Here is a 15,870-nt window from a genome sequence, read left to right on the forward strand (position 1 = left end):
GCTTGTGCTTGTGGTAATTTGCTACACAGCAACAGAAAACTAATAAACATAACTATATTTTAGAAATCCTGAGTTAAAGTTAAAAGTTTCTTTATTTCAGGAATTCTCAACATATATTATGCTCATTAGAGTTCTTGTAGTTCTCCAAGAAGGAGACATATGATGTGATTCCTAAACCATTTTGATCACAAACATCGATAAGGGATATTGTTTTACAAATACCAGTTTGGGAAGCTGCTCATATAATCATTCTACTTCCTTAGTTTAAAACCTGTGATGGCTGGCTATCATTTGCCCAATAATTCTCAAATATCTCAAATTGGCTTTTGGGAATTTGCAAACTCTGATTCCAGCCTATATTCCCAGCATTTCCCCACATCCAACTTGGCTCACTGTTGAAGACCAAGTCATGTCAGTTCGGGTTTCTTTGGCTTTGCATGTGTCTCTTCCATGACAAGTCCCTGTACCCCCAGGCAGGTATGTTTACTATGCTCTTTAAAGTCCCATTATACTTTGTACATAGTGCCCTTAGGTCCCATATTATATTACACGATAGTCACGGTTCACCTTCTCCTCTCCAATTGTGAGCTACTCAAGGAAAGGAACTATATTTTGGTATCCTCCATGACAGAAGTGGACCTCAGACTTAATTTTCTGAGGTCTCTGGATGTATTTCTGTTTCCTTTATAAAAATTACAGCAACATTAGCTCGTCTGTAATCCATATATTTTCTTGGATTAAATTTTAAATTTTTTAAAATTGTGACCAGTTAGGAGAATCAGAGAAAGTAGAGAAATGAAAAGAGGAATATTTTTACTCTAAGAAGCTTTCATAAATTTCTAGTAATATAATGAGAAAAAAAAAGAAAGGTAAGAAGCAATGTGTGAAGGAAGTGCTCTGAAACTGAAAATCTACCTACTCCTGTCCCTTCCAAAACACCTCTTACTTACTTGAATATTGTTCTTTTTTTTACTCCCACCCTCTTGCCTATTCCTTTGCCTTCACAAGGGCCACTCATTACTTTCACTTCATTCTATTTTTAAAAATTTTTTAATTAATTTTATTTATTTTTATTTTTTTAGGTGAGGCAACCCTTGGTTGACCTCACAGATTGCAAGGACCTTGTCAGCTTACAATCCTTTATTTTTTATTTTTTATGCCTATAGCACTTGGTCTTCCTAGGTGGTCTCCCATCCAAGTTCTAACCAGGCCTGACCCTGCTTAGCTTCCGAGATCAGACGGGATTGGGCTTGTTCAGGGTGGCATGGCTGTTCACTCCATTCTAAACTGAACTCAAACAGAGACTCATGGACATGGACAATAGACTAGTAGTTACCAGAGGGGAGGGAGAAGGGGGAAGGAAGAAGGTAGATGGGGTAAAAGGGGTCAAATATGTGGTGACAGAAAGAAATCTAACTATAGGAGGTGAACACACACTGTAAATATATATATGTATTACTGTTAAAATGTACAGCTGAAGCTTATTTGATTTCATTAATCAATGTCATCATAAAAACAAACAAACAAATAAATAAATAAACTGAACCTATCCTCACTAGCTGCTGCACACTGAGACACCCAATTATAAATGTTTCCCATTTTCTAAGTAAGAATCAGTACCCTTCTCAGTATCTTTAGTGAATTTCAATATAGTATTAAAGCAACTGTCAAACAGAAAAGGCATACTACTATTAAAATAGTCCTCTTCCTGCTCTGTTTTTCTACTTTGTGGGTTTATTTTAAACATATCTATCTAAGGAAGAAGCTGATGATATTTAACCAGTTCCCCTCTTTATCATCCATCTGTTTCTTTCTTTGGATGAATCCTTTAGATTAAGAAACATCCATCCACTCTTATACATGCCACAGCTTTCCTTGCAGTTAGGTTGGGCCGAGGGTTGGCCCATTAAAATCTGGGGAAAAGTGAAGCAAGTGACTTTATGTCTCGGCTCATAAAATATCCCATACACTACTTTCATCCTTTCTTCCTCTACCACAGTGACCTTGGAGGCCCCATGTACTAGGAGGTGTCATTTCAAAATAGAGGGCAACTGATCTACCTCACTTTATGTGATGCTGCAATTATACTAAAGCCGCCGAAATTTTGGGATTGAGCCATTCATGGGGCAGAGCTGAGCCACTGCCTTGCTTAGTCTGTCAAACATTTAAAACTTAAAAATAGTACATAAACATTCACTGGCTGTAAATATGTAATTGAAAATAAAAGCTGAATTTGATACAAGTCATTCAAGAATCTCTACAATTTTTTTTCAAGCGAAGCTTTATTGTTAAAATTTAAAAGCTAAACAAATGCTATAGACGCTCAAGATTATAATTAAAGTAATCGGAAGGAAATACATTTCCCACACATAGATATAATTTTATCCAAGAACTAGGTCGTACCCCTCCCTATATTCTTTAGGAACTTTTAATTATAGAGATTAGTAGCTCAAGTAACAGGAGGTTAAACATCTGCTTCCTAAAACGAAGCCAAAAGCTTGAGACAAATAGGCTGAATCATACAAAAAAGTAAAGAATGAGAGGCTAAAATTAAACATTGCTACCAGCAGCTCATATTTATTCAAACGAAATAGCTTTGTATCAGGGCTTAATGGAAAGGGGCACAGTTAGGTAGTGAGGGCACCTATGAGAAAGGCCTTCACAGTGCTTCTTTAGCCACTCCCATTTTATAATCCTTTTCTCTCTCCTCACTTATAGATGAAGGGGGTGCATTTTGTTCTCAGGTCCTTCTCTCATTGGCTTCCCTCCACTGATGCCTGAAATGTTGGTGTTTATTACTTTGGTAATAAAATCAATAAAAGTTAAAGGTCTTTCAATTTTGGAAAGCTACTCTTAAAATGCACAACCCTCTGCATATGGATTACGTATCACAGGAGATTTCTGCCCATTTTGACAGTTAGCTGAAATAGAATAGTAAACAAATGGAAGGAGCAAGGGATAAGGGGCACAGAGAGATAGGGAAGATGAGAGTGATAAAGTCAAATTCTTGTCTTTCACAGCCCTGTCCTGGAACTTGGAATGAGATGGTGATATACTACCTGCCCCACGAGGCCCACTGAGCTGTTTAATCAATTTCAGTCACACTTTTCTTTTGAAAAGAGGTCTGAATCTCATGGAACCTCAGAAATGCCCCAGATATAAAAGGGTCACAGGTGGCTCATCAGGAAGAGTGATCTCCCATTCCAGATTTTCTCCATCTATGCAGAAGCATATAAATTGACCAAATAAAGCTGTAATCTTATCCCTAATATTATTCGATTTTCTTTTTCTTCTTCCTGTACATTTTGGCGTAACATATAAAAAAGTAATTTAAAAATTCTTCATCGAAAAATACTAACAGGATTTAATTTTTTGTAGATACACCTTTATGAAATAATATAGTGGGTTGATAAAAGTTTTTTAAGGCCATATATCTTATAAATGAATTTAGAAAGATTGAAACTTCTATATATTAAAACATTATTTTTATTACTTTTTTATTACTAAAAGAATACACAGAAACCCTTTCTTATAATAAGTGACTATTAGAAAGCTACTCCAGACAATGTTAAAAGGAAATGCCAATTCATAAATAGAGATATGACTAAATATCTGAGTCTGGCCCTCAAGCAGCCACCAATCCTCACCGGTTTCATGAAGATGATATAATCATACAGAAAAATCAAGGCAAAGGAATATTTTATTTCTGTTCCAATGTAACACTCTAGAGAAAAAGGCTGGTCCTGAGACATTTCCTTTTGTCTTTTGCTTAGAACCAAAACAGGTCAAAAGGCTTCCTTTGCCTACCTTCTTCGTCCTAATCCCAAACTCAAATGTCATATCTTACTGTTCAATACGAAGAAAGTGCATTCACTGAGAAGACAAAATATAACAGTGAAGGTAAGCAGGTGTTTACTTCAGGTTCTTCTCAGCAGCTTCTGTGCTAGGTGCTGGGGGTTTGAGGAGGGATGGACAGACCGAGAAAGCTATACCCAACACTGGGACTCTGAGAGAGGGCGAGTCTAAGGCTCTGCACCCACTGGCACAATAAAATGTCCTTGGATGTGACCGACCTTAGCTGTTCAACTTCTTAGGGACTGGTGGTGGGTGGGCCTCTTATTTTACTGCTACAGGTTCACCAACTCTACTCATCTTATTTCCGAAATCAGAAGTTCTTTGTGAACATATCCACTTCAGGGAAAAAAAATTATTAAATGGTTTACGGAGTGTCACTGTGACGATTAGAGTTATTAGGGCTTCATAAGTTAGCCAAGCACACAAATGGAGGACAATCCAAAACAGAGATGTTAATTGGTAATTTCTTGAGTCTTCAGAAAGAATCTGGGGAGCTTGTTTAAACCAGTAATCTGAATTAGGAAAGACATGTGTCTTCACTGGATCAGAAATTCTCAGCTGAAATGTAGAGGTATCACCGAAACCTGTTTTAGAAACTTAGTCCATCAAGGAGCACAAGATTAGACAGAAGGAGAAGGAAGTTTCCTGGAAACTGTAGAATTCAACAATGATGGTGCTGCTTTAGAATAAAAGGTGGAAATGCTGACCTTCACTGCTGAATATTCGGCAGGCAAATCAAAGGGGAGCAGTGGGGATCTGGTATAGTGTTATAATTGTTATGATATAGTGTCATAATTGTTCAATTTTATTATTAATTACTGGTGTTAATCTCTTACTATATTAATTTATAAATTAAACTTTATCATAGGTATGTATATATAGGGCTCAGTATAATTCACATTTCAGGTATCCACTAGGAATTTTGGAATATATACCCTCAGACATGCAGGGACTACCGTAATTCCTGCAGGCTCTAAACTACAAGTGGTCTTTAGAGGTCTGGCACCTGGTGCTGGAGTAATTAAGGCAGAGGAATATTGTCTCCTGGGGTGCACAGGCCACATGGAGGAGACTTAACTGTCCAGCTGAGCTCTTTGCTACCTCAAAGAAGTGGGCAGTCCAGAGAGGACCAGTCTCAACCCACCGAGAAAAGTTTTTAATGTGTCAAAAAATATATATAGAAAATTTTAAAATATAAAATATAAACAATACAAAGTCAAGCAATACACAAATATAAAAATGAAACATTAACAATCTCACCCATACCCTCCTCCAAACCCTGTGCAATTCCATCTCCTCTGAAGTAAAGTTAGTATTTTGGTGTGTACACTCTTCCACACCCTCCTCTATGCAAACGTATGCAAACAAACATGAGTTATCAAATGTAGGATTTTTTTTAATAAACATGGATTCACATTCTATACTTCTCTTTGCTACTTATACTTTCACTTGACTACATTTCATAAACAGCCCTCCACATTAATACTTGTGGATATAACTCATTATTTTTAATATTATATATAATGGATATTTTAATTTATTCAACCATGCTTTTTTTTTATAAATGTGTAGGTTATTTTCAGATTTTTTTTTTTAAATAACTACACATATACTTTAATAAATATCCTGATACATAAATCCTCATGCTCCAAGACTTTTATTTCTGGATGAGACTGTTATATGTCAATGAATGCATTGTAAATGTTAATAGAAATAAGAGATAGTGACAGCTTTCTTTTTAGAAATGTTTTAGCAATTGAAATTGACATCAGCAGTGTATGAAAGTGCTAGTTGTACCACATCTTGATCAGCACTAGATGTTATAAATGTTTTAATTTTTATAACTCTGGTAAGTGGTAATGTTTTCATTATTTTTCTATTTTTATTCTTCTTGACTACTAATAACTCTGATCATCTCAGACAAAAAGTTTCTTTACTGAATTTTATAAGAACACTAAGAACCATATTTTTTTCTTGGTCTTTTACGAAGGCTTGTTCCCCTGGAGGAAGCCGGTTGACTTATTGCACACCACACGTAAGTGCAGATCCCTGCTCTTTTTCCTGTGTGTCTGTGTTATGTATCTTCTGTCTCCCTGGAATAAGATGAAATAAAACTTTGCCAATTTCAAATTCATTTGATTAAAGCTGTGTATAGGATATTTAAAAAATTCTGTTTGTTATTATCTCATCTTGGGAGATAATGAAAACTGCTGTCAACAACTTTCTGAATGTTGTAATTTATTCTCTTTGAGGGATTAACATTACATTGAATACTTTTAGCGACTGAATATACTTTGGTTTAAAACCTACCATCATTTTGTGCCGTCACTTAGACCTGATGACATCAATGTCCTGCATTTTGTGTGTTGTTAAACCTTGTCTTGATAAGCAGGATGAATTCAGGGAACAATGATAATTAAGCTCTGGTTTCTCTGAGTAAATCTAAAGTAAATAAACCCTTGAGGGCTAAGCTCTTATTTTTAATATAGTGGCCTCCATGAGGAGATTGTGAAGGTGATAGTGGTGGCCTTATTTTAATAGTCAGGATTGGTGCCCAAGATCAGTATAAGTGTGTCACGCTGAAGTGGTTGTATTAATCAGGGTTCTCTGGAGAAACAAAACTAGTAAGTTCTCTCTCCATCTATCTATCTATCTATCTATCTATCTATCTATCTATCTATCTATCTATCTATCTACCTACCTACCTACCTACCTATCATCTATTTTTCTATCTATCTGTTTGTTTTAAGGAATCTGCTTATGTGATTGGGGGCTGACAAGTCTCACATTTGTAGGGCAAGCCAGCATTGCAGTGTTGAGTCCAAAGCCTGGACACTCAGGCAGAATTTTTGTGTTATAATCTGGAATTTTGTGTTATAATTCTTTCTTCTCCAGGAAACCTCATCTTAGCTCTTAAGGCTTTCAATGAATTGAATGAGGACCACTGCATTATGGAAGGTAATCCACTTTGCTTAAAGTCAACAAATTGTAAATGTCAGTTACAGCAATCTCTAGACTAGTATTTGACCAAACAACTGGGCACCATATTCTTGCCAAGACGATACACAAAATTAACCATCTCAGTGATGTATATTTTACTTGCTTCAGTTAAATTTAAATGACACAACCACTATTTGTTTCTCTACAGAACAAGCAATTTAAAGTGGAGCCTTTATAGATATAGTCAAGCCGTAGTCCAAAAAAGATCTCTAATGTTCCATTCATTTCCAGAATATCTACCCCCAGGAAAAACAAATGCAGAACCATAAGCATAGCCTGCTTTAGGAAAGGGTAGAAAAATAAGTGGACAATGCATGCTCCTTCTCCAACCTTCCTTCTTTTCCTTCTTTGTCCTCCTAATCCACTAAACTGACCTATTTTCCTTTTTAAAATAGCTGGTGGTAAGAGTGATCAATTGAAATGGAATAAACAATTTTTTCTTCACTCAATTCTTCTAGCTAATAGGAAAGACATTCTGAACAGATGGATACATTTTAAGTATATTTGCACCTGAATTAATGACCTTAGCATCTATATTGATCAAATACATTGGAGAACTTTAAAATGTCTACTTCTACTTCACTGTGTAATTAAAAAAAATTTTTTTTTTCTTGAGGTGGAACTCACATGACATAAAATTAATTATTTTGAAGTGAACAATCCATTGGCATTTAGTACCTTCACGATGTTGTGCAATCACCATCTCTGCCTAGTTTGAAAACATTTTCATCATTCTAAAGTTAACACCCATACCCATTAAGCCTTTTCTCCCCACTCTTCCCTCCTCCCAGCCTCTTGCACCCACTAATCTGTGTTCTGCAGCTACAGATTTATCACTTCTGTATATATCTTATAAATGAAATCATACAATATGCGACATTTTGTGTTTGGCTTCTTTCACTTAGTATGTTTTGGAGGTTCATTCATACATTAGTACTTTATTCCTTTCAATAGCGGAATATATCCCACTTATTGTATATATCACGATTTGTTTATCTATTCATCTGTTAATGGACATTTGGGTTGTTTCCACCTTTTGGCTATTGTGAATAGTGCTGCTATGAACACACATGTACATGTTCTTGTTTGAGTACCTGTTTTCAATTCTTTGGGGTATATAACTAGGAGAAAAATTATGGGGTCATATAGTAATTCTATGTTTAACTTTTTGAGAAACTGCCAAACTGTTTTTCATTGTAGCGGAAGCATTTTACATTCTCACTGGAAATGTACAAGGGTTCTAATCTTTCTACATCCTCACCAACACTTACCCGTTGTTTTGTTTTTAAATTTCATTTTATTCTAGCCATCCTAGTGGATATGAAGTGGTACCTCATGATGGTTTTGATTTGCATTTCCTTAGTGACTAATGATGTTGTGTATATTTTCAAGGGCACTTGCATAATTTTTGTATTGTAATTTCATCCTGAGTCCTAGGTACATGCCAGTTTCTCATCTGGTGTGGCATAGCATAGGTCACAGATATGCCAAATTATTGATCCCTTTAGCTCTTGGAGTTACTAGGGGAGACTTTAGAGGGTCAAAGTCCCTAGAATTGATCATCAGGCTGTGAGCAGACTTGTCTACTTTCTCTACTGGGTCATATGATTTTTTATTTCCTAAGTGTACCAGTATATGAACAATTTGTGGAGTACTGGTTTATGGAGGTGTAGAAAACATAGTCTTCTTGATGTATCTTAGTTAATGGAACACGAAACTGACTCTAAGCTGTTTTACGACATTGGAATTTGAATAATTTTTTTCCAAAAATCCTAACAACTTTCTGTAATAGTTCACTAAGACTAGCTATTCTTAGGCTATATTCCTAAAATAGGGCCTTACAGTAATGTAATTTAAAACATCTATTGATAAATCATGATAAGTTGTTTCATTTTGGAGAATTTTATGTTCAAAATAGCATACAACGTATGAATACTTAAAATACTAAAATGCAAGCACTATGTATTTGTTTTATACCATGACTTATGGAAGATACATATTTGGGATAAAATCCCAATTCTAAGAAGTGTGAGGATTATTTATTTAAGGTTACCACTAATCATGGTTAATGTCAAATAGTTCAATAACTTAGCTTATCAGATGTTTTATAAAACTAGTACTAAATTAACAGTGATGTAGGTCAGACCACTTGGGACTGACCTACATCGGGACTCAAGATAAGGATACCTATAGGTTTGGGTTAGTGGTTTGGACAATATCTAATAACCAGCAAATCCAAAGAAGTATCAGAATATAGGCAACTAGTATCAAGGAAGAGCATCAGAAAATCGAATCAGTTTTCGGAAAAGACTCAGAAGGTCAGAAAGAAGTTCAATGTAAAAATGTGGGACATCAGTCAGTGAATGCAAGGAGAAACCAATGTAGAGGGAAGGTATTGATAGATTTGGGTTGAGGTGGAAGCCTTGCTGAAACCAAGCAAATACAGTTTTGCTCAGGCTGCTATAACAAACTACCACAGGCCGGGCTACTTAAACAACAGACGTACATTTCTCATAGTTCTGGAGGCTGGGAAGTCCAAGATCAAGTGTCAGCAGGTCTGCTCTCCGGTGAGAACCACTTCTTGGTTTGAAGACAGCCTTCTTCTCGCTGTATTCTCACTTGCAGAGAGCAGAGAGAGAGCCTATGTCTCCTCTTCTTGTTAGAAGAGCATTAATCTCATCATGAAAGTAATAAATGACCTAATCCAACCCTAATTCCCTACCTCCCAGTACCATCACATTGGGGGTTAAGATTTCAACATACGAATTTGGGGGAGATGCAAATATTCAGCCCACTGGTTAAAAGGTGACCATAGGTTAAACTGAAATACTGAGTTGATGCTGAGACAATAAGATACACTTAAGATAAATATTTTCTAATTATCTACTAGGTGACTAGCACTAAGGAATGTTTACAGGTCGCTAGAAAACTACAGCCCATTTGTTCTTTCTTATGACAGATTGCAATGCACAAAAACCTCTCACAGAAGCTAAATGTATCATCTTGCCATATGAAGCAGAACTTCCTTGCCCGTCCTAATAATCCTGTCTTACAGAAGAAATTAAGTTATACAATTTTATTTCTCTCTTAACTCTCAATATGTATAAATATGACATAAAACCTGGTGTCTGGAGAATATATGCAAATAAATAGTAAAACCTCTTGTGAAACCCAAGCTAGTATATTATTACACATTCGAGTGGTCTTCAGTCCTAAAATCAAATCTCATCTGAACCAATGACTAGAGGGACAGTTTAACAAAGAAAAAGAAAACAAAAAAAAACAAAAACAAAAACAACAGCATCAACAACACAAACCTTATTTGTAGCATCATTTTTTGCTATCATGAGAACATTTATTTCAAAAATAAATCTCTTACCAGGATGAAGGAAACAGTTTTGCAAATTGTAAGGAACATCTTGTTATAAACACTTTGTACCCACCTTAGACTGAAAGAGATTGAAGATACAGTGAAATCAATTCAAAGGTCAAATTGTTAATGTGATGTCTATGAACATCACATATTTGCATTAACTCAAATATATAAAAGCCTCAGTATCTGCCGACCTTGAGTTTAGAAACGAGCAATGATGGTTGTTTAAAAATGAGGACATTGGGAAAAGTACTTGCAATAATAAAGATATTTCTATTTTGACAAAGAAAAGAAAAATGAAAATATACCGGGGTCTTCTAGAACAAGGTGCTCTGCATAAATCATTATTTTAATTAAAAAAATAAAATGACTTGTTAATAACAAGTTATTCATTTCTTCACCAAATAATTTTGAGTACCTAAAATGAGCCAGGCACTTTGAGGAACTAGGGATAGATTAGTAAACAAAATACATAATCCCTGCTCTCTTTGAGCTTACAACCTTGTGTGGGGGTGAGTGGTGGAGTGCAGAGACAATAAATGGTAAGTTTATGTAGTATGTTGGAAGGTGAAGGTGCTATGCAAGGAGAGAAAAAAGAGCAGGTTGGCAGTGGGAGGAGGTGGGCACGAGAGAGGGGGTTCAGGTTGCATTTTAAGTGCAGTTGTCAGGAAAGGCAGCTCAGAGGTGACACTAGAGCCAAGACTTGAAGGTGAGAGCTAGCCATGTGAATACCTGGGAAGAATGTTCCCAGTAAAGGCAGCAGCAAGTGCAGAAAGCAGAAAGAGACAAGCTCGGAGAAGCAAGGGAGTACAGTCCACATCTTGGAGTGCCTTGGGGCCATGGTAAGAACACTGGCCTTTTGTGCAAGAGAAACTGGGGGTCACTGGAGAGGTTTGAGCAGAGGGGTGACCTAATCTGACTTGTATTTTAGAAAAATCACACTAACAGCTGTGTAGCATGCAGAGGGCAAGGACAAAATCCAGGTGACCAACTGAGAAGCTGTTGAGATAATGCAGGGGAGAGATGAGGAGGCTCAGACCAGGGGAGAAGCATCGAGGTGATGAGAAGTGCTCAGATTCCAGACATATCATTAAGACACATTTCTCCAGGCCTCAGGTGTGACACACTGCCCTGCTGCTTCTAACACTGATAAATTAACAGCAGAATTGAATCACTTCTACTGTTTAAAGAAACTCGTCTTCGAAGGTAAGTATAACCAAAAAAATTTATAACATGTTTTTAGTAAGAATTTGCTCTTCTGAAAAGTTAATACTATTTTGTTAATACAGCGTTCTTAATGAAGACAAATTTTATTTCAGAAATTATTAAAAATGTTTTTCCTTTTTAATTCATGCTTCTGAATTAGTTATTATGTATGTATTAAATGTGAAGACATGGTCTTTACCTAGAAACTTATTTGGGATAATCTAGACTTCAAAATTTATTTTGTGTCAATTTTATCATTTATATTGATCACATTAACCATATTCTTCATTTCTTCATTTCATACTATTTAGAAGCCACCAGAGTAAGAACAGGTAAAATCCCTTTTTATTATTCACTTAAAGAGCAAAATGACTGTGATAAGAATGTTTTACCATAAAATATTAACTCACCAACAATGCCGGAACCCTAAGATCACTAAAATTACAATGAAAAATGATGGTTTCCATTTCTGTAGTTCTTTTCTCATTTTCTTGTCTAATGTATTTGCCTCCAGCCTACCAATCTAGTTTAAACAACTTTAAAAGACGGCGATAAGAAGATTCTTACTTATTTTTTTCAAACTAAATGATCCTTCTTTCACCCTCTAAGGTAAAACAGAATGTATGACATTGGAAAGCAGCTAAACTTTTGAATTAATTTATGAGAAAGCAAGCAGGTTTAGCAACTAAGAAAACAGAAGATGCTAGATATTAAAATAAAAAATCACAACAATCTCAATACTAAATATTGAGTGTCACTAATACAAAGACTCACACCGCTAGTAATACTATTAAAATTTAAATGATTCCATTCAGTTAAAATACTATTCTTAAAGAGCCTGTTTACTAATTGCATTTACTAATTATAAATATATATATTTACAACTCCTGACTGGGAAGAATGAGTGTTGGCATGATTAAATATAATAGTGAATGTATACCAGGTAAAGGTACATTAACTGCTGAAAAACTAAAACTCACAAATAGTGGCATAACAGAAGAGCAGTTTATATTGATTAATATAAAGTCCAGTTAGATTTGGGCATTACTGACCCTTTGTCACTCAAAATCTTTGCCAGTTTTATTTTTACTGTTTGAGGTCTAGAAATAGTCAGTTTTTCAAGCCCTGCAAGGCTTTAAATTTCTAGACTATCCCCTTTCATTTCTGCTTGCAAACTGGCTAATTATTGCTTAAAGCTCACGTTTTCTACTCTGAAACAATCACAGCCTGTAACAGCCAACACTCCCTGCTAACATTCTGTTTTCCAGCCTCTGTGCTTCAGTTGGCAGCTAGTAGACCAGCTTCCGGGTCATCCTAGGCAACCGTTTCCATGTTTTGCCCCTGCTCAACACGGGTCTCCAGGTTGCCAGCCTCTGTTCTCAGTGTCTTCACCTCCCACTGCCTGAACGCTGTCAGATTTTTAGGTTGTTGTTTCTTTAAAGCAGTGCTCCATTTCAGTGTTCCAATTTCTGTAAAGTTATGGAAGGATAGCTGCTACAAAACATCCCCCACCCCAAATCTCAGTTGCTCAATAGAAGTCTAATTCTTGCTCACATAGAACCAAGGAGAGGATTTAGGAGGGGAGTTCAGATTTAGGTGAGAATTAATGTTTGCTTCAAGAAAATAAATAAAGGAGATTTTGAATCCTACTTACTTGGTTGGATTTCCCGAAAAGAAGGCCTGCTTTTATCTGAAATTCGTGATTTCTTTCTTATGATTCATGTTTTATCCAAAAGCCTCAGGCTCTTAAAAGTTGAATAAAATGCCAGATTTGATTGAAATAACTTCGAAATGCAAACTTTTGCTATACCAGCTTCCTCACATTCTTTTAAATCATTAAGATGAGATTGCCCACAGATATTGAGAGGAATCACTGATTGTGAAGCCAATAATGAACACAGTCTAGCAACATAAACTCATCCATGCTGATCTGAAGCAAGACGGAGGCTGCGCTTGGTTAAAGATTATCAAGGCTTAGCGGGTAGGAGTCTGGGTGCTGGAGTCAGATAGGGCTGCATTCAGATCTCAGCTCACCTATTTACTAGCTCTGTGGCATTGCATTTCATAGCCCCTAGTTTTTAATTAGCCCACCTGCTGAGTAAAGGGGGATGGGGGAGGGTCACAAATTTCAGGACTTTACCCTGGTATTTAAAGAAAGAAAGGCAGATAGTGCCCTTAAGAAACCATGATCTGGGTGCTACGTGTACTTATTGCTACTGAGGTATTATCTCAGGCTTTCTCAGCAAATCAAACTAGGAGATGTACGTATATACGTTCACACAGATACATGTCTGTGCATGTATAGGTATGTGTATGTGCACAGACATATCTTGCACATAATTTCAATGTTTTCACTTCCATGCATACTTGGACCCACTTTAGCAGATTTCTGTTTTGATTTGGTAGGCCTTTTTGCATGGTATTATAACAAATATTCAGATAGCAAGAGTTCAATTAGCGAAGAATTAGGAGGTATCTGGTACAAAATAAACATCAGATAAGTATTTTTTCTTATCATTTATTATAAACATGGGTAGTATATGTTTATGGCCTTTGCTCTTAGGCAAATAATTGGAAGGATGTGATTATTGAAGAGTTACAAGTCACAGTCACAGAATAGAGTCTGTGATACCTTTCTGTATCCTGCAACAGAGTTATTATGTATGTGAAAATAAAGACGAATAGACATATGTTCAATATGCTTAAACCTCAAATATTTCCCTTTGTTTTAAAACAAATTGAGATTTCTGTCTGGAGGGTGACATGACACATGACTTACTGAAGTGCCTGTCACTCCTAGAAGGGACATAAAGCTCTAATGAGGAGGTTTCCTCGGGTTATTCCTAGATGGAGCGTTGTCATGCCTTTGTTAAAATTCTCTCAATAGGAAGTTAGCCACTGCAAGGCAAAATATTATTTTAATATATTATTTATTAAAGCAATATTATTACCTTAAAGAAGATTAAGGTAAAATGAGAATTACTTTCATGCTGTCAGAAGTAATTTCTCAAATCTATGCTTATTGATGAACTTGACATTCATCAATAAGTAACCAGGCCCCAGAAATCAATTTATTTTTATAATCTACTCATAAATCAATTTGATGGATTTTTTTCCTTTATAATGAGCAGACTATCATACGCAGTAAAATTAATCATTAACTTAGGGGTTATGAAAAATTAATTTGGAATGCGTTGACAGCTATCTCGTGGATCATTATTGCTTTGTTAGACTTGCTGATATTTCTATAATGCTACTGTGAGATAATAGAAAAAATATATATGTATATACATATGTCCCCAGTTGCTGACACAGAGCTCCTAAAACCCTTGTAATTTCCTAAGTGATGACAGCACTAAGATTATCTTTTGGTCTAATGTTTAACCTTTGACCCCTGTTTCTGTCATAGAGCTCCTAAATCCCTTAGAATTTCCTGAGTGAGAGCAATGTCTTTTGTTCTAAGAAGGTGATTGTCAGTGGGCTCCTGGATGGGAGTGATCACCAGAAAACTCTGAGTAAGGCCTGCCTAGGACATCATCAGCCAGAACGAAAATTCAGCATTCATAACATTAAGAGGCTGCGGATAGTAATTTTAAGGAGGATCAGAAAACTATAGTATTGACTTGCTTTTGACAACTCTGCCTTTATTTTTTTTAAGATTTGTTGCATTTGTAGCCATGACAATCTTAGCTATAATATTAGAATTATGTTTTTATAAACAGAGGTTTTGTTTTTTCATTTTTATAAGCAGAGGTTTTGTTTTTTCATTTTGTAAGTACTTTATTAAGTTCCAGTGCATTACTTCTAAAAAAACCTATTAAAATTATGTTTTGATCCTTTCTTGTTTTTTTGTTTTGTTTGGTTGGTTGGTTGGATGTTAGGTTGTGATTCATTTATTCTTGTTTGTAGTTTAATATCAGTGCTGCCTAGGATATGGCAAGTTTGCTAATGATGCTAATTAAATGTACACATTTAGTATTTTTTATTACTGATCCTCCACCTTCATGTTGAACTGCTCATTTTACCCTGGAGCCCAGAAATATGCTCCTTTTTATACATTAAGTGCGTCCACTTAGCATTTAAAATTAGCATGGGTTTAGTTCCTTTTAGACATTTTATGTTCTACTGTACAAAAGCATGACTAAAATAACTGTATTTGGAAGGGGTTTTTATAGAGCAGAAATAATGACTCTGATTCTCTGACTCACAGGTCACAGATGGATCCCACTGTCAGGTTAGCTAGAGAGAAAAAGGTAAAAAACAGCTTTCTCCTGCTTACTGATTGGGAGCAGGTAGCCTTCTGTTACTTCTATCCCCAGAGCCTACTGCACACCTGAGAACTGAGCAGCCCCGCAAAGCTCTGTGCTCCATTTGCCAGCCTGACCACTGTTCCGAGAAGCTTCTGTGATGCAGCACAAAACCCTACATCATCTGCA

At 36.0% G+C, this 15,870-nt stretch overlaps 1 pseudogene; it reads right to left on the reverse strand.

The window, feature by feature from the left end:
- Window positions 1–1,157: 1,157 nt before the first annotated feature.
- On the reverse strand, window positions 1,158–1,276 carry LOC111729201 (annotated as a pseudogene).
- Between the last annotated feature and the right edge of the window lie 14,594 nt (window positions 1,277–15,870).

This window comes from Pteropus vampyrus, unplaced genomic scaffold, assembly GCF_000151845.1.
Source record: "Pteropus vampyrus isolate Shadow unplaced genomic scaffold, Pvam_2.0 Scaffold8, whole genome shotgun sequence".
NCBI classification, from domain to species: Eukaryota; Metazoa; Chordata; class Mammalia; order Chiroptera; family Pteropodidae; genus Pteropus; species Pteropus vampyrus.